Consider the following 25,882-nt stretch of genomic DNA (forward strand, 5'->3'; position numbering starts at 1 on the left):
TGTCTCTAATATACTATAGGTTATTGTCTTGTGGGTTTCTAAGATGTATATAAATTAGTCATATTGTTTGTATTATATTGCCACTTGCCTTGTAGATCTAATTCAGTGACTTTAAAAACTATTATAGTTCCTTGTATACTGTCATTGGTGCAGTGACAGGTCTCACGACCTCAGAGGCTCAAGTTGCCTAACAAACAGATAAAAGGAAAAGGCTGAAACTAACTCCAGTTCTCATGGGACCAAGTGTCCTCAGCATTTTCAATTTCAGATATCCTTCTACTTTAGAAACATCTTTTAAAGATGGCTTCTTGTGTAACAATTGATGCAGTGTGACGTGGATGAATCTCAAAACATTTATTCTGAGTAATCAAATCCAGACTAAAGAAAATACATACTGTATAGTTATGTTCATATAAGATTCTGGAAAATGCAAATTAAGGTATAGTAGTGGAAGAAGGCTGATCAGTAATTGTCTGGGAATGAAGGTATAGCTGGGAAGGGATTATAAATGGGGAATGAAGAAACTCTTGTGGGTAATGTTTAAGGTCATTATTTTGATTTTCATGTTGTTTTGGGGTGAATATACATATGGAAAAACTTACCAAATTGTAAATTTAAATATATGTGATTTTAATTTTGTATCAATTTTACCTCAATGAAACTCCTAAAAGAGAAAAGAACATGTAGGCTCATTACAAAAACATAAATTTGTATGCATAGGTTTGGCTTGATTATGCATTGACATTTCTTTCTTCATCTTTAAATAAGAGAAAAACAGTGGCTATACTTGCATCTGTAGGTTGTTGAAGATCAAATGACATAATATAAAAATGCATTGAAAAATGTGAACTGCTATGCAACCATAGTTATGAATAATAATATTTCAGCTTGAATAATATTATATTATAGAAATAATAGTATTATATAACAAACCTGGAATATATTATTATATATTAATAATATTATTATTCTAGAAATAATAATATTTCTAACCTGAAATATTATTTCAGGTTAGATTTTAGCATTACCATTTCTGATGGGCTCATTTGCAGTGTGTGTGTGTGTGTGTGTGTGTGTGTGTGTGTGTGTTTGGAGTAGGGGGTAGGGGTTTTTTAACTCCTATTTTCCAACTCTTGGTCTTCTCATTTTTTGTAAACTTAGTGGTGTTTCACATTCCCTTCCTAGCTCTCTTTAGCCCACAGGAAGCAACTACTGGCTGTATTGCATAGAAGGTTCTGATTCCTTCTTTGCAAGTGCTTTTGCTTTAGTGGGAAATTCTAAAAGATAGTTAAAGTGGGGGTGGGACCCCAGTTTGCATTTTCTTTGGTACTTGGGGTAAGGAGGTGAGAGAAACATGATTGGATTGGCAGGCAGGTAAAAAATATTTAAAGTGTGGCAGCCTGAATGAGGTGGCAGGACCGTCCAGTAGAGTCAGCACAACATCAGAGTGTTCAGGAACTTGATTTTTTGACCAGTTTTGTTATTTCTGTGGCCTTCACAGTTTCCATCAGCCTCCATATAAGGGATGAGCAACTCCAAATTCCCAAATTGGTGCTGTGTAAGGACTCAAAAGATCAGTGTCTACTTCATTGGAATTGAGAAAGATGGCTGCAAGAAAAAATGAACTAACAATTTTTCTAGCTCTTACTATAGTCTACATACAATAAGTAGTTTTGCCTCTATTTGGAATTGAGTTCCAATACTGGCAGGAAAAATTCTTAGTTTACTTCCCTCAGGAGCTTTCCTTTTTAGGTTCTCTAAAGTCATACTATTTATTTCAGACTGAGTACACTCAAACACCTAGACACAACAAACACACTTCATTTACACAGCCGCACACTAAGATCAGTAGGTGTATCATCAAAGGATGTTAGAAATAAGGTAATCTAAAATAACTTGACAGAGGTGAGCAGTAGTCCTTATCCGACACATGTCCCTTCAAAACCAGTAAAGTTTCTTGCCAGAGTTGGAGTTGGTAGGGCTTTTTAATCTACACATCTGTAGCAGTCTACTTATCCTTAAAATTTAAAATAAGAACTGATATGCTTTTCTAATCTTTAGACTACTGACTGGTATATGGTTCACCTTGGAGATAGTTCATAACTGAAAATAAAAATGCCCATATAGCTCCTAGTCTAAGGTTAAAGAAATATCCTCCTCACTGCTGGATAAAGCACCTTGACGTTTGGGGAGAGGTGGCATTCCTGCAGAATCTGTTCAGCAAATTTCTTGCCTTATACCTTTCCACAAATAGAATGAGGGCTGAAGATTGAGGGTGGATATCTTAGAAGAAAGGTGAGTCCATAAAGACAGAAACCATTTCTTTTTCCTCTCCTCCTTCAAATTGCAGGTATAGAAAGGAAATAACAGTACACTTAATCTTCTCACTTCAAGTTTGGGAGCACCTCAAGATAAAACCCTGTGAAGTGCACATGTCTACATTGTGCTTCCTGTCTGGTTGTTTGCTGAGTCACCTTGATGCTGTCAGAACATGGAGAAAGAACTTGGAAAGAAGGAACAGCAGCATAGCAATTTGGGAAAGGGCAAACAAAGATTATTCATCAGAGTTTTTGAAGGAGCTAAATCTGTGTGTTCCATGGGGTCAGGCAAGGAGCTGACGAGAGGGCCTGCTATTCACTTCCTCATCCCTACCAGAGATCGTCCAGTACAACAAAGACAGATCAACAGCATGAGGACGTGCAGAGTCAGCCTGCCATCGGTTAAAGGAAGCAGCCACATTTCTCCTAAGTTGACTCCGATATTAAGCCTGTGTAAGAATCTGCTGGGTCCCCAGTGACCAAAACATAGGCCCTAAATTCAAACAGAGGGATAGCTACCACTAAAGCAGTAGGTCAGACTCACATTCCTAGTGTTTGGAATGAGCAGAGCCATAACCACAAACAGTAATACAGCCTTCCACATCCATTTGTGGACCTTTGTGCATTTAAGCAGATCTCCCCATACCTGCAGCCTCAGTGGCAATAAAAAGGAAGGTGGAAAGAAAGGAATAACTTTCTTTTTTCTAGTAATCTTACAAGTATAGGTTTTGCTGAGGTAGGGAAGCTTTGATTATTCAGAGATAACTAAGACATGAACTAGGAAATAGGTATTAAAAAATATTGAAGATGACCAGAAAAAAAATTAGACATATCTGAAAAAGCATGAATTGGGAAATTTAGGTTGCCCACCATCCTTGTTCACTTCTCACTAGTGTAAAGAAAATGAAAGGGGTGGGCACTGTGTTGGAGTGCTTGGAAAGTCAAGTCATTATTCATATTTACAAAATCTGTATTTGAATGAACTTCACTAAATTAAAATTATTAAACCCAATAAGATGTATTTTACACAAATAGCATAGATCTAACATTTCCTCAATTAAATTTATTCACTAATCTCCCTCCTGTGTTCCTTATTTCAGTAAATTGTGGCACTCTTCATGTAGTCGATCAAGGAAGAAATCTGTTTCTTTGACTGCTGTCTTAGTTCGTGTGGGCTGCTGCACCCATGTACCATAGACTGAGTGGCTTTTAAACAGTAGACATTTCTCACAGTTCTGGCAGCTAGAAGTCAGAGATCAGGTGCCAGTGTAGTAAGGTTCTGGTGAGGACTAGCTTTCTGGTTTGCAGGAGTCTGTCTCTGCCTGCATTCTCACATGGCATTCCTCTCTTTAATATGAAGAACACTAATCCCATTCACAAAGGCTCCACCCTAATGACTTAATCACCTTTCAAAAACCTCACCTTCTAATAACATCACAGTAGTGATTAGGATTGTAACTCAGGGATTTGGGGTGGACACTAACATTCAGTTCATAACCACCACTCCCTTCCAACTATCACTACACCTGACAGTTCTCCTCTGAAACATCTCTCAAGTCTTTGCACTTATTTTCATTCATTTCCATTGTCATTAGCTCAGGCCAGTCATTTCTCACCCAGTTGTCTCAAGGGCTTCATAACTGGCTTCCTGCCACTAGGGTCAGAGTAATCTTTTCAAACCCTAATGTGATCACTGAAAAACCACGTTCCCCCCACCCCAAGTTGTTATTATTTCTTTATTGCCTTTGGTGTGAGTTTTAATCTCATATGTCACTTCAAAGATAATTTACGAAGTCCTTCATGGTCTGTTTACCACTTGATCTCCCTTTCTTTTAGTCCTTGCCATCACACTCCAGTCTCTAGCTCAGTGGCCTGAAAACCATGTTCCAAAGAATGCTAGGCTTCTACAAATCACCTCCAGAGACTATTGAATGTGTGTGTTTGCCTTTGTCTTTGTGTGTTGAGAGTATGGCTTTAGGGGTGCAGGATCAACTAGGCAGGCGGAATCTCTCTCCAGGACTGCTTCACAACCTGAGGTCTAATGTGAGCAGCTACATATGTGGACGAGTGGCAGGGAGTACATACTGGCTTTCCACAGGAGCATTCCTTTATTTTTTTTTCTATTTTTTTAAAAAATTATTTTAACTGTTGTTCAAGTACAATTTTCTATCTTTTAGTCCCATCCCAGCCCACCCACCCCACATTCCCCACCTCCCTCCCATTTCCACATGCCCCTCGTTTTTATCCATGTGTCCTTTATACTTGTTCCTGTAAACCCTTCCCCTTTTCCCCTGAGCATTTCTTTAAAAAGAAAGTCCCATAACTTAAAAATTAATTAAACAAAATGAATAAAACAAAAAGTACCTCAAAGACCACTGCTGTGTCATAATGATTCATTAACAGTTTCTTGGATGTATCATGAATTTTCTTTCTGTGGGTCCTTTTATTTTGACAGTCTCATTCTGGAAGACTCTTACACTTTTCTTTACTCTTTTGCCACCTAGTCACCTAGGTGATTTTTTAGCTGGCTGTCCAGAAGTCATATTTTTCAGAAAGACTTTATTGAGTTTCCAAGATTACGGTAACTGTCTTTGTTTTTCATCTTTAATAAAGCATTCACCATGCCTGATTATCAGTGTTTATCTGCCTGTGCCCCTTACTGGATGGTAAGCATCATGAAGCCAGGCACTATGCCAGTTTCATCACAGCACTCTAAGGCCCTGAAGGAAGCTCCCTCCACCTGTATCTTAACATAAATTAACTCTAAGTAGAAAAGGTGTTTTAGTTAAAGCGAGTCTCTGAAACAGAGAAGAGGTTCTTTTACTCTATCATCTTGCCCGGAAATATAAACTCAAATTTGACAGTGCTTTGGAGAAATAAGCAAAACCTGTATTTGCTGCTATGGCAGCCCTCATCCTTTGCTTTTCCTTTCCAGGAAGGTTTTTTTTTTTTTTTTTTAATGATGTACTACCCACTCCTATAGACTTTTCTCTAATTCCACATTTGATTCTTTAGAATTGCTAGGTGACACTTTGACACTTGTGAATATTTTCTGCTAAAGGAAATCTTGCATGATTAAATTATAACATTCGTCTGCTTGATGCAAAATACCTTGAAACCCTATAAATAATGTTTATTTATTTTATTATCTCTTTGGAAAGATATACTTTAATGTGTTTAATAAAGTATCATATGCTTTTGCTTTACCTGAAGACCTATTTAAATATTTTTCTTATAGCTGTATGACAAATATGTAAGCAAGACCAATGAACAGAGTAGGATAATGTGATTTCAATGAGAACAGAGTAACACTAAACCAGGATGATTGCAGAAGGCTTTTTTTTTTTTAATAGAACTCCATTTACATTGAGATATTAAATTTTAAGCAATTAAAATGCATGTGCACTTGAAATAAACATTTATAAGGCAGACAAAGTAAAGGAGTGGCAGATGATCTTTTATATATTCTTGGAAAGAAAAGAAAGGAAAAAAGTTGGAATCATTATAGAAAGCTCTATTTGGTGAAAATTATTTTGAATTCTTTTCAAGTAAAGAGAAAATTTACATTTCCAGGTATATTATTAGAATGACCCAATTTATTAAATCTATTTCCATTTTAAAAGGCAAAAGATTTATATGATCTGAAGAGAAACCAGACTATATATTTCCATTTTAAAAACAAAGTATTAACTGGAGGTCCTGGTATATTGTTTTCATGTCCTATATTATGGCTTTTCAACCTGCAGAGCCTGATAAATCAAAACACCTTCAAGTGTTTTGCAACCATCACCAGGTACAGCCATACTCACAGCCCAGGTTCATTCTTAAAGATACATGACCTTGGATAGTTTGTATTACCTCTTAACTCCTGTTTGAGTTCACTGTGAAGTGGAGGTAAAACTCCTTCTACCCCAAGTATTCCTGTGAGTCTTGAGAGCAATAATGTATTCAGTATACCAAACAGAGAGCCTGACACATAATCTATGCTCAATGGACATTGACATTTCTCAAGTCGATGTAGCAACTCAAGGCACTGAAATTCCCTGGATCTTGTTTTTATGTTGGGACAGTTTGAGTTGTGGCTGTGATGGAGCAGTCTTGGGTGAGTGGGAAGAGAAGCAAGAACTCTACAAATGGTTATTTGTATATATAGGATATTCACATTTCATAACTTGGAGAGTGACTGAGCACTGCAAATGAGCAATAGTAGCTATAAATAGATATTCCTAGTTGACAGGCTGCTGATAAAACAGCTTTTACTCTAATATGAGAAGCAAGTTAAGCAAACATGTGATTGAAGCTATAGTGTTAAAGAGGATGTGAATAATATGCTTGTGAGGGGAGAGTAATGTAAGTTTGCTTTTAGTAGCCTTAATTGATCTACATATACAGGGTCCAGAAAAAATGACACTCTTTTTATATTACAAAATCTTTTATTACAAAATCATACACATGTAATTCTGTAATATAACAATATCATACTCAAGCACACCATATAACATTTTAGGTGAAATGTTCAAATTAAAATGATAAATTATTACACCCATATTATCACCCTACCAACCACACTCAAGCAGGCATTCCTTTTGCAACAACCTGCATGTATGTTATGTTATATATAACATATATATAACATTTGTCTGTATAGGCAATATATATATATATATATATTGCCTATATATATAGGCAATATATATATATATTGCCTATACAGTTAACCCTTGAACAACATGGTGGTTATGGTGCTGACACCTCCATGTAGTTGAAAATATACATATACATTTTTTAAAAATTATTAAATTTATTGAGGTCACATTGGTTAATAAAATTATATAGGTTTCAAAGGTACAGTTCTGTGATACATCATCTGTATATTTCATTGCATGCCCAACACCCAAAGTTAAATCTCCTTCCGTCACCATATAGTCAATGCCCTCTACCCTTTTTTCTCTGGTAACCACGATACTGTTGTCTGTATTTATGAGTTTTTGATTGTCCTATTTGTTCATCTGTTTGTTTTAGTTTTATATCCCCCATATAAGTAAAATAAACCCACATGTATATGGGCAAATAATTTTTGAAAATGAACCAAAAACATAATGGAGAAAAGAAAGCCTCTTCAAAAATGGTTCTGTGAAGACTGGAAAGCCACATGAAACTAGAATGCTATTTGCCCATATACAAAAATTAACTCAAAATGGATCAAAAACCTAAATACAAAACATGAAACAATAAATTATCCAGAAGAAAACATAGGTACTAAACTTACAGACCTTTGTCTTAGAGAGGATTTTATGAATTTGACCCCAAAGGCAAGGGATATAAAAGCAAAAAATGAACAAAAAGAACTATATCAAACTAAAAAACTTTGGCATAACAAAAGAAACTGTCAACAAATTAAAAGGCAGCCAACTGAATGGGAGAAGATATTTGCAAACAACTGTTCCAACAAGGAGTTAATATACAAAGTATGTAAAGAACTCATACAACTCAGCAACAGATAGACAATGCATATAACTTGGATTTCCTAAAGACTTCATGACAAATAGCTTATTGTTGACTGGAAGCCTTACCAATAACATAATCAAAATATGTGTTAAGTGATTGTTTAGGTATTATACTCTATTCTTACAATAAAGCTAGAGAAATGAAAGTGTTAGAAAAATCAGAAGGAAAAGAAAATACACTTTCAGTACTATATGTACTTCTTGAAAAAATGTGTATAAGTGGACTCACACAGTTCAAATCCATGTTGTTCAAGCATCAACTGTAAGCTAGCTGGAGTAGCTCAGTGAGTTGAATGCAGGCCTGTAAACCAAAGGGTTGCTGGTTTGATTTCCAGTCAAGGCACATGCCTGGGTTGCAGGACAGATCCCCAGTAGGGGGTGCATGAGAGGCAACCACACATTGATATATCTCTCCCTTTGTTTCTCCTTCCCTTCCCCTCTCTCTAAAAATAAATACTTTTAAAAAATCAACTGCATATGTGTGTACATATATATTATGGACATATATAAATATACATCTGTCTATATCTATCTGTACATCTATCTCTAAAACTCTTAGCATAATACAAGAACCATAGTAGAGAGTTGAATGAGGAAATTGATTAAATAATTATGTAGTATAATAAAGAATGGAACTTCATAAATGACTATCCCCACAGAAAACTATAGGAATAGTATGGGAAACATAATAGGGACTAAGACTTGAAAATTTAAGCATGCACATTCATACACACTCAACTCATCAAAATGTTTAAAACAAATACTAGGTCAAGAAATATGAAAGAACTGATTAGATGTCCTACTGTCATTTTTTAATTTTTTCTTACATAGGTGTTTATACCCTCCTTTAAAAATTTCTCATCTCTGAGGTTCATTGGTAAATTCATGACAATAAAAAATCATCTTAGGATGTTTTATGATTTTATGACATCATAATACACTTATGTGGCCCTGGCTGGGTAGATCGGTTAGTTAGAGCATTGTTCTGATATGCCAAAATTGCGGGTTAAAGGACACGCACAAGAATCAACCACTAGATGCATAAATAAGTGGAACAGCAAATTGATGTTTCTCTTTCCCTTCCATTCTCCCTTTCACCTACCCTTCCTCTTTCTGTCAAATTAATAAATAAAAAATAGAAAAAATAGATGTGTGGTTTAAGGTACTTTATGGTATAATTAATACCCAAATATGTAGGCAAAGCACTTTGACTATGCACACATATTTATAAATACATTTAATATAATTATTGTGTCACTATCTATAAATATATAAAGCACTCAATCTAGTTTTTTTCTAGTATAAGAAACAGTATTTAGAGTTCTGGCCAAGATGGAGGTGTAGGTAGAAACCTTTTGCTTGTTTGCACAACCAAAAGGAGGATAACAGCCAATCTAAAATCCACAAACAACCAGAAGTGCTAGAAAATCAAACTGCATGGAACTCTGACAACCAAAGAATTAACAATCAATCAGAACAACCAGACTGGTAAGAACCTGTGGCAAGGTGGTGGACTGTGTGGGCAGGGCTGGCTGAATGGGAAATTGAGACTCAGAGCTGACTGTGAACTATGGTGGGGGTTGCTGTGGTGGGAGAAACTCCCAGTCTCACATGAGAGTGGAAAGTGGGGCTAGAGCTGAGCAGGCAAGTTGCATTGTTCCCTCTCTGGCCCCTCTCCCACAGGCAGTGCCACAGTACAGCAAAGGAGGGTGCCCCACTGTGTCAAATACCTAACTTCCTACCCCCTTAGAACTTAACAAGTGCCCTGAGCCCAAATGAAAGAACAGAGCAAAACTCTGGAGAACAAGCTAAGTAATGAGGAGACACCCAACCTATTTGATGGAAAGTTCAAATCCCTGGTAATCAAGATGTTCACAGAAACTATTGAGCTCAGTTAAAAAATGAAAGAACAAATGAAGGCTACCCAAAGTTAAATAAAGCAACATATTCAGGGAACCAATAGTGATAGAAAGGAAACCAGGACTCAAAGCAACAATTTGTAACAAAAGGAAGAAATAAACATCCAGTCAGAACAGAATGAAGAAATAAGAATTCAAAAAAAATGAGGAGAGGCTTAGGAACCTCTGGGACAACTTTAAATATTCTAACATCTGAATCATAGGGGTACCAGAAGGAGAAGAACAAGAGTAAGAAATGGAAAACTTATTTGAACAAATAATGAAGGAAAACTTCCCCAGTCTGGTGAAGGAAATAGACTTCCAAGAAGTCCAGGAAACCCAGAGAGTCCCAAAGAGGTTGGACCCAGAGAGGAACACACTAAGGCACATCATCACTGTTACCCAAGATGAAAGAGAAGGAAAGACTCTTAAAAGCAGCAAGAGGAAAGGAGAGATTTACCTACAAAGGAGTTCCCATAAGACTATCAGGTGATTTATCAAAAGAAACCTTGCAAGAAGGGGCTGGAAAGAAGTATTTGAAGTCATGAAAGGCAAGGACCTCCACCTAAGATTACTTTATCCATCAAAACTTTCATTTAGAATGGAAGGACAGATAAAGTGCTCCCCAGATAAGATCAAGTTCAAAGAGTTCATCATCACCAAGCCATTATTATATGAAATATTAAAGGAACTTATCTAAGAAAAAGAAGATAAAAAATATGAAGAGTAAAATGACAAAAAAACTCACAACTATCAACAAATGAACCTAAAAGAAAATAAAAACAATGAAAACAAAAACTAAGCAAACAACTAGAACAGGAACAGAATTAGAGAAATGGACATCCCTTTTCAGTGGGATTTCAGAGGGATTTCAGTGGAGAGGGGGAGGGAGGAATAGAGGGAAAAAGGTACAAGGAAGAAGCATAACTGGTAGGCATTAAATAGGTGGGGAGAGGTCAAAATGGTATAGGAAACATAGAAGTCAAAGAACGTATATGTACAACCCATGAACATGAACTAAGGTGGGGAATGCTGGAGGGTTGTGAGGTGCAGGGCAGAGGGCAGATAAAGGGGAAAATTGGGACAACTGTAATAGCATAATCAATAAAATATACTTAAAAAGAAACATTTAGTATGTAGGTACTATCACTATTTTAATAATTATTATCATTCCTTGAAGTAATTCATGTAGAAGTGACTATCATAGTATCTAGGTGTTATTTTAAAACCTTCTACCCACATCGGTTGTCACTTCCCTTCTTTTGCCGTTTTTTAAATAAATGACTTTCTTCTCTGATGTCCTGTCACCTAGCTTTGGCCTTTTCATTGCTTATTAGCAATCATGTCAGAAGGCAAGATGATAAAGCAAGAGTAGGCAAGCTGAGTCAGCTAGTGTTGATAATTATTAACAGCTTCTAAAAATGTTTAGTGAGAAAGGGTATCCACTCTAACAAGGAAAGGGATAAGGTCTAGAAAAAGGGGTTGAGTTTGTTTTTTTTTATGTTAACTCCTTTCACAAAGGATAAGATTGAGAATTGGCTTACAGTATTTGCATGGTTTTTTGTCTAGCGTAATTACGATATTGAATCCCAATTTTTAGGAAGATGGTAGAAAGTTACTTTTTACATTCTTCATCATTTCTTTTTTCCTTTTTATTGAGTTTATTGGGGTGACATCATTTAATAAAATTACACAGGTTTCACATTTCTACAATTCTACAATGCATCATTTGTGTATTGTATTGTGTGTTCACAACACCAAGTCAAGTCTCCACTGATCACCATTAATTCCCCCCATACCCATCCTTCCCCCAGCAATCATCACACTGTTGTCCTTGTCTGTGAGTTTCTTCCTCACTTCAAATGTAGCTGCATCTCAGTCTCAAATAAAAGAAACTTGCTTAAGGTAAGACTTACCTTAAATATGTGTGACAATTAAACCACATGTACTGGGAAAAAACAAAAATAAAAACAAAAATCCCCCCCAGCTTAATTACATGTTTGGATTGCATTTGGGGAAGAGTGAACAGTAAGATAGTTTTTAAGGAAGAGACAATTATAGTTTTCTTTGCTTTGCTCATAAGTCTCTTAAGGGAGTGAAGAAATTAGGTTTTCTTTTGCTTTATAACTTTTAGATGTTAGAAAACCTGCCAACCTGTCTTTATTCTGCTGCATTAAGTCTCCCAAACACTCCTGGGCCCCTGATGATATTAAGCATTAAGGATTTTTTGAGTCCTTTTACATGGTTCTCAGCATCCACCAAGCTTCTGGGAAGCTCTTAAATATTGTTTATAGTCTCTCTTAAAGAGCCACCGAGGACGGAGAAGTGACGAATATTATAATTTAGGTATTACAGGAGTGACAGCCTCAAACCTAATGACTTACATGATATTATCATACCTTTATTTCATTACTTGAACAATGAATATTAATTTTCAACTGAGTGCAAAACTGTTATGATTTATTTTATGCTAGTTGGTTAAAATCCAGGATGGGTGGGAATCCCTGATTGCTATGTTTTATCATTTCAAAGCTGTAAAAGTGAAGTGAAACTAGGACAAACAGAAATGCTGAGTATATAAATGCAAGGGCACATAGGAGAGTCACCACCAGGTGACATTGAGAGTATAGAGGACAATTTTGCCTTCTGGCTTTGTCTAAATTTACTGGATTTCAACTAGGTTAAGGGGTCACAGTACAAGTGAAATAAATACTATCCCCTGGATTTTGTGAACATATTTACTTTTTCTGTATGTGCAGGGAGCTATTATAATGTGCTTACCATGATATGTGAAGCAGATTCTTTTACTGCACCATTTCTACCCTCTGGACAGCGTTAACATTTTTTTAAGACCTCTGAGAAAATCCTCTTTATGATAGCAAATCAGAAAATACCAAAAATCAGAAATGAAATAATAATTATCTGTAATCAGCTGGTCAGAGACAACTAATAAAATTTAGCTTGTGGAGTCATATTTTTCTCTTTATATATTTCAGGGTTACATTTTTATAGTGGTTTTTAAAATTTTATGAAATTATATTTGTGTATGCTATAGCATTTTGAAAGAGCTATACATTTTGTCAATATATGTACATATTTATATTTTCTTAATCCTTTCTTCTGCATATATATTCATTTTTCACTTGAGGCAATTATGAATAATGCTTTGACTAATTTCTACATGTGCAAATAATTAGGGTTACCTTTTGCTGTGTTATTACATAAATCTCCATATATATAAATGATTTGGGGCACCAAAAGTGGAGTGAATCAACAACAAGGATATGGATGGTTTAAAGACTTCAATGCATATTTTCAAGTCTATATCCAGAAAATTCATGTGGTCATTCCTTCCACCTGTAGTGATTCTGTGTGTCTCCACATTAGCATACTGAAAGTTCACTGTAGCAAAATCAGTGAATAAATAATAAATAACACATGTAAGGCAAGAATTGGTTTTAAAAGATTTTTTAAAAATGAAAAACATCTCCAAATTTTGGGAATATAAACTTCGAGCTTGAAATTGAGGCAAGTGTAAAAATTACCAGAGGGTGTTCATATTTGTTTCTCCCCTAAAGGGAAGGAAATTTGGGGATAACATAGAATTGTTTCTCTGATTATGGACACCCTCAATACTCTTGAGATGACAAAGCAATCAGGCTCATTATCCATTTCTATGAGAAGCACAGTTACTCCTTATTTTATGAGAGGCTATAAAGGGTTCAAGCACAGTACATATGTAACTGCGAATTACAATGAGAGTCCAGCAAAGCCTTGGGGGGTATTATACTAAAGATGGAGATTTTTAATAAGATGGGAAAATGAAAAGAGCACATAATTTCATCAAAGGTTTTTTTCTTACAAGTTCAATTTATAAATGGGAATTCATGTAAGAAATAGAGCTACACACTCAGTTTCTAATCACATACTTTTTATGTGCAAGCATTTATAGGTGGGATTCAAGCCTGTTATATATAAATTTTAGGGCCCAATATCATTACCGTCTGAACTGTTCTTAAGTATATATTAACTAAAATTTTTATACAGGAGCAGTTTATCATTTGGAAGAGACAGAAAAGTTGACTTTTCTAATAGGTTCAGTGTAAAGATATACCAATTTACCAATGTTTTTCTTTAGGTGGTAAGGCATCAGGGACTTTGACAATCTGTGTACACCAATTCAATGAACAGTTCTTTATTGAGTATGTCTAAGTTGATAACACATCTAAGCTGACGGTTAAACTGTAGAGTAGGAGGAGTGTTGTAAGATAGAATTTAATGTAGCATAACAAAGGGAAAGGACTTCAAGAATAATTGCTCTTGACAATATGGCATTGTTTTACAGAGGTCACTTACTGAAAGGACAAGATGTGTTCAAAGTGTTAATCCCATTTCTGGATTCCACTTTAAAGCCCCTGTCAGGTACTACTCATTGAGATGCTTCTTTATGTGCTCATTGACAAGGGGATGGATAATGGCTGAATCAACAGAGAAGGCAATGCAGATGTCTTAACAAAAAGATTAACTTACCTGTTTTAAAAGTCTTCTTTGATGCCCTCTACTCTGGCACTGCTTTTCTAGAACTTACTCAACTATGTTGAACACAGCTGCAATTATGGTTTTCAAAAATATACACATATTTTAAATAACATATTTAAATATCTTATATACCAGATGTGTTGCTAAGTGCTACACATCCATTATCTGTGTATTTTAATACCATGTATAAAAAATTAATTGCAGCTACCATATCATGTTAAGCACATGACAGACATTCACCCAAGAACTTTATGTATTTTGTCTTGTTTAATCTTCTCAAAAACCGTATAAGATACACACTACTCTCATCTTTATTTTCTGTGGAAAAACTGAGGTACAGATAGGCCAAGTGACACAAACCAAGAAAATGTCATACTCAGATAGTCTGACTTGTGCCAACCCTTATTGATATACAGAGTTGTTGGTCAAAAATAACTTTTTTTATCCTTGCTGGATGGTTCAGTTGATTGGGCCATTGTCCTGTACACCAAAAGACTGTGAGTTTGGTTCCCCAGTCAGGGCATATACCTAGGTTTCAGGTCAGTCCCCACATCGGGGCATGGATAGGAGGCAATTGATCAATATTTCTCTCTCACATAGATGTTTCTCTCTCTTTTCCTCTCTCTCTGAGCATATCCTCAAGTGTTGGAGACCTCCCTGCCTGGTCTCAGGAAGCTGTAACCCCCCGTGACTTAGGCTGAGTGAGAGACCTCTGGACCAGGAGCCACTAAGGAGACAAAACTTATTTTCCTGGCATGAATGCTGCCTGTTCTGTGCCTGGTCTCCTATGCTTGATCAGTTAGCCAATGACGGGTAAGATTTCCTATGGGGGAATCAGCTAAGACAGGCATGATCACGTGGAGGCCTCTGGGAAGAGATTTGGGGCTGTGGAAATGAAGCGGTGATGGACATCAACCCCTGCCCCCTCGGTTTTGTCAAAGCCTGAGTCCTTGTTCTTAGTTGTGAGAAATTCAAGTCTCCTGGCTGCCTTTGTCTCCTCTGCCCCACTCAGCCCTGCAGAAATAACAGAGGTGGTGCAGCCCAGACCAGAGTCAGTGGACCCCCAAGGTAATCAGGCCTGGGACATAGAATATGCAAGATTCTGCGAGATCTGTTTGCTGGAGGATGTTATTAGATTAGAATTTGAAGGCACAGACAGGAAACCAAAACTAGCCCTTTGAGCCCTGTTAGATAAAACCCCAAGCTCTGCCCAGAATCACAGCGGGGGCTCTGTCTGCACCTTTGTAAGTCACCTACTTCTTTTGATCTTTTCTGCCAGACTGTGAATCCACAAACTAAGTCTGTATTCTCAGTAAAAATCTGCTTGGGAATGGAAACGGGGTACTCTCCACTAGAGAGAGTGGTTGTTCTGTCCCTATTTCTCCACAGGACCTGGTTGTCTCTGTGTATATTTTTCTCGTGTTTTGACCAGCATCCGCAGCAGAGATGGATACTGTTGGCCAGTGTCTGCCACACTCAAGTATGGATTTAAACCAATTCTTTTATTCTGTCTGCAAAAAACAAAACAACATGACAAACACTTTATGTTGAATCTTTACAGCAAAATTTGTATACTTATAAAGAATCTTATGGTAGTATATTGAGCTCTCATTCTAACCTTGCCTTCAATTTATTTTCCTATGTTTATTTCCTTTTGCCACATTTTTACAATTAAAAAATATCTATTTGTATTGTTTGAATTCTATATGTATCTTTAAGTTGTTTATTAATTAATTTTGGGGAGAAGATAGCAAAAATATAGAAAATTGTGATATTGATTTCTCACAGCAGGTCACTGCTTTATTAGGTAGGTGTTTTAAAGCTGTGAACCCTGAAAGACAAAGTGATTTGATCAAAATCACACAGCTTTTAGTTGTATAATCAGGCTATGATTCTTAAACCTATTCTCTTCCATGAAACATTCATTCAACAGATAGTTATTGATCAAAATCTTTAATTCTTTTTCACTATTTCATGCTGCTGTTTATTAACTAAAGCAAGTTTATAGTGCTGGTGTCACTCAGATCTTTGTACTACAGGTGCATTAATGAGAGCACAGCACACAATTGGATGCTGGTCTCGTCAGCTGTGGTAGCAGTGATGGGATTTTTGGTTTTAGGCATGTTTCACCAGCCTGTGTGCAGAGCACTGATCACAAGGAAGCTCTCTGAGAATCCCTTCTTGCCCCAGGCAAAGGAGAGACTTACTGACCATTGTGGCTATTGAACACTTGAAATGTGGCTAGTCCTATTTGAAATGTGCTGTATTTGTAAGTTACATACTAGATTTTGAGAATATAGTAATAAAAAATTAAATATATTATAATTTTATGTTGATTAAAAGTTGAAATAATATTTTGGTTGAATTAAATGTTATTAAAATTCATTTTAATTATAAATAACAATTAAAATTAAATTTACCTGTTTATTTCACCTTTTTAAATGTACTTACTAGAATTTTTAACATCATGTATGTGGTTCACATACTGAGTAGCACTGATCTAGTGTGGGGAACTCTGGCCAGCAAGGTTCCCCAGGCCACTGCAGATGAGAATAAAGAGTCCTGGACACAATCTTGTTGCTCTGGCGGGAAAAGAGGTGGCGATTCCCTTTAGTGTAGAATGCCCTGAACCCTTCTCCAACATGGCTTTTATTAGGGTTGGGAAGTGCAGGGGGATACAGCACATGTGCATAGCTTGTCAATCAATATCCAACAAGGCTATAGTCATAAAAAACTAACACTACTATAGATAACAATTGAAGAGACACAGATATCTTTTCAGGTTGGAGTCTGTGAGACATACAGATGCCACATGGGTGTAAAGGTGTATATTATGCAGTAGGGAGTTTCACTCCTTATGCCTTCAACTCTAATGTTTGGGTTATACTGACAGGGCTTATTGCTGAGCAGAGTCATCTTCAAAGGACAAAAATGTACATTTTAGGCTTGATTCCCACTGGACCCTTCGATTTAGAATTGAGTCATGCCTGCCACCTGTGTTATGACCTGGTTTTCCAGGGAGACTTGCAAGCCCTTTTCAGAGATTGTTCTCATGGGGCTATACAATCTCCAAAACCACACAGAGCGATCCCCAACAATCTAGGACATAAAATAACTTATTTTACCTTTTTCTTCCTATTTTTTCTCTTATATTTCACTACTAAACAAAAGAGATAATAGAATATAGTAATTACAATCTGAACTCTCAATAATTTTACAATACTGTGATGAGTTTTTACTGGAAACTCTTAAGATTACATTTTTTTATTACTGATTACTTACAACTTTTGATATAGGTTTGATATTTATTAAATATTAAACCATTAGCAAACATTTCTTATTTTTAAAAGATTTTATTTATCTATAGACAGGGGAGGGGAGGGAGAAAGAGAAGAAAAGGCACATCATTGTGAAGTTGCCTTTCACACATCTCCTACTTGGTACCTGACCTGTGCAACCCAGTCATGTGCCCTGACTGGGAATCAAACTGGTAACCCTACGGTTCTCAGGCCGGTGCTCAGTTCATTGAGACACAGCAGCCAGGGCCCTTTGGCAAATATTTCTACCAATCATAACACACTTCTTAACTCTTTAATACCCTGCATCTTTTATCATCAAACTCAAACTCTTCCTTTAAGATTTATCACAAAAAAAGCCTTTCTCAATTTTTAATTTTTGTTTTACAATTGTTTCAATTATTTTTCCCTTTGCCCACCACCACCCACTCCACACCCACTTTTGTAGTCAATCCCCACCCCATTCATATATGTTTCTTGACTAATCCCTTCACCTATAAAGAAGCCTTTTTTATTGTCAGTCTTATTTTTATTATTTGTATTGTATTTTTTCCATTACTGTTTAGTCCCCTTATACCCTGCTCCCCTCTGGCAATCACCACACTGTTGTCCATGCCCATGAGTCCTTTTTCCTTTTTGTTCAATCCCTCCACCCCCTACCCTCCTCCACCTTAGCCGTCATCTGCCTTTTCAGTGCTCCTAGAATGGGACCAATTTCATTCTACTGTGCTCCTAAAGAATCATTATGTAATTCTTATATATAGTTATCACAATAGTTGCAAATCTATTAGGAGTCATGTGACCAAATATATGTATTGAAGAATTGAAGAGTGATATATGTGTTCTAAGTAAACCTAAGACAACTTTCTTGTACGTCTAGGGCTGTTGAACATTTTATAGCTTCCTTCTTTGCCTCCAGTGCTGTTATACCTTCTTGTTAAAGCAAAAATATTTGTTTAAACATATTTGTAAGCTCTATTATTAATGTGAATTAATGAGCTTGAAGTTTACCTTTCCTCTACATTTTTCTGACTTCCCTTCCCACATCTGAACTTACCATGCCTCATGCATCTTTGTGTCTTTGGCAGCCAACACAGTCACATATGAAGTATTAAGTAAAGTTTTAAGTAAACTTTTGAATTCATGCTATGAGCTTTTTAATTTTGGTTCCTTAGTATACTGTCAGAATTTTATCATAGTTTAGTAGTAGAAACTATATTACTTCCCAGATTATAAATATTAACAACTATTTATATAAGAAATGGCATTTTTATCTGTATATCAGGTTGTATTTTGAGTAACTTCTAAAGTAAAACTGCAAGGAAGTGGAAGACTTGATATACTAAATAAATGTTTTCATATGGATATGTACAAAACACATCAAAATATAAGAAACATGGGTCTGGCCAAGATGGAGGTGTGGGTAGAAACCCTTCACTTCCTTGAACAACCAAAAGGAGGATAACAACCAATCTAAAAACAACAAACAACCAGAAGTGCCAGAAAATCAAACTGCACAAAACTCTGACAACCAAGGAAATACAGAAACAGTCACCCAGACCAACCAGACCAGCAAGGGGGAGACAGGAAGACAGGCAAAGAGAGAGAACCCAGGGCAAGGCAGGAGACCATGTGGGCAGGGCTGGCTGAACAGGAAACTGAGACTCAGAGCTGACTGTGGACTGTGGAAGGGGTTGTCATGAAAGGAGAAACTCCCAGTCTCACATGAGAGTTTGTTGGAAAGTGGGGCTAGAGCTGAGCAGGCAAGCTGCATTGTTCTCTCTCTGGTCCATGCCCCATAGACAGTGCCACAAATAGCAGAGGGTTGCCCCACCCTGATGAATACCTAGGGCCCCACCCCTTACAACTTAACAGGTGTGCTGAGACAAAGAAATATGGCCCAAATGAAAGAACAGCAAAACTCCAGAGAATGAGCTAAGTGATGAGGAGATAGCCAATTTATCTGTTGGAGAGTTCAAATCCCTGGTAATCAAGATGTTCACAGAAACTATTGAGCTCAGTTAAAAAATGAAAGAACAAATGAAGGCTACCCAAAGTTAAATAAAGCAACATATTCAGGGAGCAGACAGTGACAGAAAGAAAACCAGGACTCAAAGCAACAATTTGTAACAAAAGGAAGAAATAAACGTCCAGTCAGAACAGAATGTAGAAATAAGAATTCAAAAAAATGAGGAGAGGCTTAGGAACCTCTGGGACAACTTTAAATATTCTAACATCTGAATCATAGGGGTGCCAAAAGGAGAAGAACAAGAGTAAGAAATGGAAAACTTATTTGAACAAATAATGAAGGAAAACTTCCCCAGTCTGGTGAAGGAAATAGACTTCCAAGAAGTCCAGGAAACCCAGAGAGTCCCAAAGAGGTTGGACCCAGAGAGGAACACACCAAAGCACATCATCACTAAGTTACCCAAGATGAAAGACAAGGAGAGACTCTTAAAAGCAACAAGAGGAAAGGAGAGATTTACCTACAAAGGAGTTCCCGTAAGACTATCAGCTGATTTCTCAAAAGGAAACTTGCAGGGAAGAAGAGGCTGGAAAGAAGTATTTGAAATCATGAAAGTCAAGAACCTATATCCAAGATTAGCCTATCCAGCAAAGCTATCAATTAGAATGGAAGGGCAGATAAAGTGCTTCCCAGATAAGGTCAAGTTCAAAGAGTTCGTCATCACCAAGCCCTTATTATATGAAATGTTAAAGAGGCTTATCCAATAAATTGAAGAAGATCAAAAGCTATGAACAGTAAAATGACAACAAACTCACAGCTATCAACAACTGAACCTTAAAAACAACAACAACAATGAAAACAACCAAGCAAACAACTAGAATAGGAACAGAATTAGAGAAATGGAAATCACATGAAGAGTTTTCAGTGGGGAGGTGGAGGGGAAGAACAGGGGAGGAAAGTACAGGGAATAAGAAGCATAATTGGCAGGCATAAAATAGAGGGGGAGAGGTTAAGAATGATGTAGGAAACAGAAGTCAAAAAACTTATATGTACAACCCATTATCATGAACTAAGGGTGGGGGGAATGCTGGAGGGTTGGGGAGTGCAGGGCAGAGGGCAGATAAAGGGGGAAAACTGTAATAGCATAACCAATAAAATATACTTAAAAAACATGGTATATTTTCTTAAAACTCAAGATATTGTTGACTCGTTAAACATGAAAATGGTTTTTACATCATTCTTTACTTCTTTTTGTTCATTAGTTGGAGAAAATTTTAATAGACTTTATTTCTAAATAAAATCTTGTTTATTTTGAGAAATGTAACTTTCACTTCTCACGTGTTTTGTGTTTATTACATCATTAAAAAGCTATTTAAAGAGGGTCTGTGACTCTCATAGAACTATAAATGGCTCATAATATAGAGATTTATAGTTGTAATGGATTTTAGAAGTTATCTAATGTATCCCATCTAACACATCTTTTCATATCTTTGCATTTATTGCTAAGAAATTTTTATCACAATATAGTGAATTTCATATTATCAATTCATTTTGTTTATTTTTGGTAGCATTTAGATATTTGTTTTATTTTTATACTATGGAAAATTTTGAACATAAACAAAATAAAACAGGTAAACGTATGGTTCTCACATTTAACAACTGTCATTAATGGCTCATTTTATATCAGTGTTTTCACATATATATTGAACATTCACTTGCCTTAATTCATTATCCAAGGCTCATTATTTTTTTCCACTGGTTAATTTAAAAAAATCAATATTTCTTTTCTCTGCTTCTCAACCAAGACCCCAATCTGTTGCAATATTGTCAAACTGATCCATCATCCCCTGGCTTAAATATGCCATGCCTCCAAATTGTCTTGAATATAAAAGGCCCTTCCTGATTTCTCCCTGCTTTCATCTTTTGTTTCATCTCTTACCACTCTAACACACAATGCACAATCAAGTTGTCATGAACTAAATTGTATTTGCACCAACTGTGTCCAGCTCTCTCATTGCTGAAACTCTTCCCGTGCTATTTTCTGTCTGCAATGTCTTTAACATTTTCATTCTCTTCACCTGAATAATTCTTACTTGAGCTTCAGTTTTTTTCCAGGTCTTTTATTCTGAGGGATGTTTCCAGACCTAAGGTTACATTAATTGCCTTCTTTGTGCTTTTACAAGATCCTACCTGAAACTTTGTCCAAATTCTCATTACTGTTCATTGTAATGTAATGTTAGCTTGTATTCCTCCCCATTAGACTGACACCAGGGGTCTTTCAGCTGATTAACTCCTATTCACTTACATTAATATTAACAGCCAACACCACACACCAGCATTCTGTAGTATACAGTATCATGATGTGTTGGTGTGTGTTTATCTCTTGAGCATTATAAGCTTCTTAAAGAGCTCCTCTGATAGCTGTTTCTTCTCCCTTTTTGGTAGCATGTACTCGGCTGGAACACATGAACTGGACCAATAGTTTAGGCCAGGTTTTAAAACTCAGTGTTGAGTAGCGGAATGAGCAGAGAGAAGTAGGTCTAAATCTGGGATCTGTCATTTACCAACTGTTTCAATGTGCAGATCTCATTTATACTCTGAGTTTTAGTTTCTTCATCCATTAATAGGCATAATGTCATTTGCTTCACAGAGCTGTTGTCAATTTAACTGAGTTAATATTTATTTATAAAGCTTTGAGTGCTTATGAAGGTCACATTTTATCTAATTTGAATTATGTGAGCTTCAAATTGTGGGATATAGATACATTAATACCCCCACTTCATACATAAAATTTGGAGTGCTGCAACTTTGTTAGGGTCGGTGTGTTGTTGATTGTTATTGTGGTCATAAGATAACATAGATGTAACTGGTAACTAGAACTACCTGCTGTTCTCTTTTAGTGTCCTGTAAACTTACTACGGATTATGTACAAGAGTGTTTCTTCAAGAAATTTAAAAGACATTCTTATAATTTAAAGCCTGATTTATATTAATTTTATCCAGATGTTCATAATTGATAAGATAGTATTAGGGCTGATAATAGCATTTAAAATTAATCAAATCAGAAATTAAAGACACGAACCAGAAAATGCCAAGCTACCACAAAGTCAAAATGTTAGTTTAGAATTTAATATTCCTAAATATTAGAGGCAATGCTACAATTTTTTAAGGCAATGTACCTTTAAATTTGCAAAATTCAACTTTTATCAAGTGAAGATCATGGAGAAATTTGAAAAAAAATATGGTATGAATGCAAAATTGATGCTACCCTAATATTCCTCAAAGCCATCTTATTGTTTTTGATTTTAAGGACACAGATAATTACTTGTGTTTGAAACAAATGAAAAGGAACACTTTGCACAACAGATTTTTTTCAGTAGTAAATACATGTTTAAAAGCAAAAAACATACTTTGCTTTTTGAAAATTGATATGCTCCAAGAAGATATTATTCCTACTTTTACATTTATTACTATGAAGGAATTAGTTTTAAATTGAATGAGTGTTGATTTTATGCAAGCAATATAACTTTTTAATTCCTGAGCAGTTCCTAGAACACAGTAAACATTTAGTGCAGCATTTCTAGTCTAATTATTCTTAGATTCCAGGGGGAAAAATATTGTACTGAATTACCGATCTTGCTCTAAGTCAAAACTTAAGTCACTTATGAGAAACTTTTGAACTTCATAACTTGGTTTGAATAGTGTCCTTTCTCTGCAAACTTTTTGTATGCTTGTATCATATGCAAGCCCCCCTCCTGCTCCTTACTGCTCCATGGTAGCCATAGCCCAGTGGTTGAAGCATCTTGCCAGATGGTAAAACATCCCACTCCCAGTAGTCAGTTCTTTTCTCTGCCGCATCTATCAGTTCTCTCGTGGGACACAAAGAAGACATGTGTGGTCAAGTCCCCGAGGGTGTCTTGGTTCAGTTATTTTCTGAAAGAGATAATTGCTTGGGGCTGCAGGTGGAAAGCACATAAAACTTCTCACCCTTGCTTGAAAATTAGGTGCCAATGTATAGTTGTAATCTTGTGAAATAGTTTTGAAGCAATAGTCTCACTTATTTGCTATCAGATATTAAAAGATATACTATTCTATGACCCTATTTTTAATCATTTAAGTATTTTTGTCTTTTAATAAAGGTACAGTATTTAATGACTAAAGAGACATGATATCCTATTCAAACCTCTTATTCTATATAATAAAATATGTAACATATTTTCATGTTCTTTATGGCTGTGATTTGTACTGCATGTAACTTAATGATCTATATGAAAATAGCATAGCTACAATCTTGCAGAATGCATTTCTCAAAGAAACACTCATTATTTAGGATTTATTAATTCAACTAAACCACAGAGAACATGTCTAAAAATTGCTCGATGTCAGAGGTCTGACAGTTTTTGAGTAGCAAGTCTTCTCATTTGTGAAATATTTTGTCATCTTTGAAATTGTCAAAACCTCTAGCTAAGAGTATACCACAATATAAGGGAATGGGGTGAGTTATTTTACTTAATGTATAGATGAAGTAAAAATTAGTTACAGAACAAGATAGGGTGTGGTGTATTTTTCAAGTTCTATTAATAGATATGTGCATAAATTCCCAAGACAGTCAAATACCACTACTTACATTTCTTTTTTTAAAAAAATATATTGCTAAATTTATTTTAACACATTATCATCATAAGCCTCAAAGTTTCTTCCTTAAAAATATGCTACCCATCTGCTTCGATGTTTCTAAGGAGAAATTGCTTCTGAAAGTATAGATATAATTTTTCTATCTCGTGAAAGGTTTCCTTAAGTATATCAAAGTGGAAAAATACAGTTATCCTTTGGATTTTTGAGTTAAAACAAATTTTTCCTGGAATGTCTGAATGTATGAGTAATGGCCTAGTAACTGCTTCAACCAACCTTACTTCTCTAGATTCACTGAGTTCTAAACCAAATGGTGAATAATTCCATCTGGGTATTACTCATAAAGTGAATTCCCTGTTGAGAATTACCGCTTGACTACACCATAACCTCCTTGCACAGGGCTGAGTCCACAACAGGGGAGTTCTTTTGACTGCTAGTCTGCAATTATTTTTTTTCCTAACACCAGATGGCGCTCGTATATTTTTAATCTGCTTTGATCTTTCTTGTTTTTCTTTGTTTTTTGTTTTTTTTTTTTAAATTTACCCCTCATCTTTCCTTTCCAGGAAGATTTTGCTGAAAATATTAAAGTTCATATATGTTTTTATCTCATGTAATATTTAATTGAAGTCTTTCATATATTGATTAAAACTCAGCCCATTTTTTTTCTCTTGGTTTCATTGGACGATATTGTTTAATAATATTGAATATTGGCAGGAATGACGGATAGCGTATCTGCATTAGTGACCAGAATAAACTGTTCGTACAGTCACTGTCTAGTCACCTAGAAATGCAATTCATTTAGAAACTGCTCTAATTTTTAAAGGAATTTTAGCTTGAATTTAGTTCTTCTGTCTTGTTAGTATAAAAAGAAACACACTGGTAGCTAGGAATCACATTTATCCATCAGTCACAAGAGAGCCCTGCCTTTGTGCAAATGAGTTTTATGTGAAGCCCCCTGGGAACCTAAAATTAGTCCTCTTATAAATACTCTCTTGTTCTCCCTCATTCTCACATTTTCAGATCAGTGTCACTTTTTTCTCCTTAAATCATGAAATAGATAATAGCATGAAATTAGGCCCCTTATTATAAGAGGAGCAACAATTGCTGCTTTTGTTTTTCGTCCTCTTTCTGCTTCCATCTTAAATTTTTTTCTTATTTTTGTTGTTGACACTGTTGCAGATGTCCCCATGTCCCCCGCCTTTTGTCTCTGCTCTCCCTTTCCTCTGGCCATCACCGTACTATTGTCTGTGCCCGTTTCTCTTTAGTTGGAAGATAGGTGGCCTATTGTTCAAGGTAAAGAATCTGTTGTATATGCTGTGGCTTTATTTTAGTATAACCTTTGCCTGTGTGTTTTAAAGAGGAGAATTTATAATGTCCTCCTCTTTGCTGGGAATTACAGTTTATCAGCCACCTCTGAGCCTTCACTAAGTTTAAACAGGAGTTCCCTGCCACCCATAGTAAGAGAGAAACAAATGCCTCTGCAATGTGTATTATAGACAACTGACAAAATTTAAAACGGAGGAAAACTTTTGCTTACTTTCAGCAATTTTGATTTTCTAGCTCTGTCTTTTAGTGGAAAGTGGTGGGGAAAATGCAAAATTACTAAATAAATTTACAGAAAGCAGGCAATAATCACATCCTTTACAATCAGGTTGAATATGATAGTGAAGAAATAGCTGTGAGTTTTTAAACCCCTACTGCATTTCCCTTTGCTAAAATGCAAATTG

Source organism: Phyllostomus discolor, chromosome 3 (genome assembly GCF_004126475.2).
Source record: "Phyllostomus discolor isolate MPI-MPIP mPhyDis1 chromosome 3, mPhyDis1.pri.v3, whole genome shotgun sequence".
NCBI lineage: Eukaryota > Metazoa > Chordata > Mammalia > Chiroptera > Phyllostomidae > Phyllostomus > Phyllostomus discolor.